Consider the following 1270-nt stretch of genomic DNA (forward strand, 5'->3'; position numbering starts at 1 on the left):
AAAGACACCATTTCGAGCGTGGCCGTTTTCGTGCGGGTGACACGTAAAAGCACCCACTACACTCTCTGAGTGGTTGGCGTTAGGAAGGGCATCCAGCTGTAGAAACTCTGCCAAATTAGATTGGAGCCTGGTGTAGCCATCCGGTTGCACCAGTCCTCAGTCAAATCGTCCAAACCATGCTAGCATGGAAAGCGGACGTTAAACGATGATGATATATATGTGTGTGTTATTTGATTCTCTCTCTGAAGAATTTCTATTAGGATATTTCTTACATGTTTATCCAACATGCAGAATTTTGTAACTCCTATTGGCAAATGAAACATGTGTAATGGTGAATAAAATGATACCAAACGATTTTTCCAACTCCTTGTTTTGTTACGTAACTACTCTGCAAGCAATATTTCCAGAATTTTCAACTCTAATATGTACCACACATCAATACAGCAACAACAACAACTACATACTGGGCTGTAATAATGGAACAAGCAGATGTACTTCAAGAGGCCATACATACATACATACATACATACATACATACATAAAAACATACATTAATACATACATACATACATACATATATATATTATGATTGACCGTTGACTGAACACTATTCAATTTTTTTTTCTCCGTGTTTTTCTCCTTGTCTCCGTATTCTTTCTGTTGAAGAGCGTAGCTCGAAACGTCAAAGACTTTCCGTATTCCCGAGCGTCCTACTAATATATACTTTTGTTATTTACACCACCTGTCCTCGTCTGTTGTTATTATTTGTATATTCTCCCATATATATATATATGTGTGTATAGCAAAAGTCTAAGGTCCTGGTAAGATGTAAAGTGAGGGTGTTTACAGGGAAGCACTTGACCCAAATATTCTAATGAATCATATATATATATATGATTGAATCTTCTCTGCTTGCAACACCATTTTATGTAAAAATTTGAAGTGAAAATTTACGCAACGGTTTTAGACATAAGAGAGGCACTTCATTAGACTTCCATCAAAGATTTGCTGTAGCCTGGAACGTGACAGTGTTGATAGCCCAATATTTGGGTCAAGTGATTGAATCCCGCCCCGGCTACTAAATAATTGTCACATATTTTTACAGATAAATTCCTCTATTTACATAATATCAAGGTCTCTTTCTTTCTTTTGTTGTCTTTTCTATCAATATATTGGTGTTGCCATCCGGTTTCACCAGTCCTCAGTCAAATCGTCCAACCCATGCTAGCATGGAAAGCGGACGTTAAACAATGATGATGATGATGATGAT

The sequence above is a fragment of the Octopus bimaculoides genome, chromosome 28 (assembly GCF_001194135.2).
Source record: "Octopus bimaculoides isolate UCB-OBI-ISO-001 chromosome 28, ASM119413v2, whole genome shotgun sequence".
In the NCBI taxonomy this organism is placed as follows: Eukaryota; Metazoa; Mollusca; class Cephalopoda; order Octopoda; family Octopodidae; genus Octopus; species Octopus bimaculoides.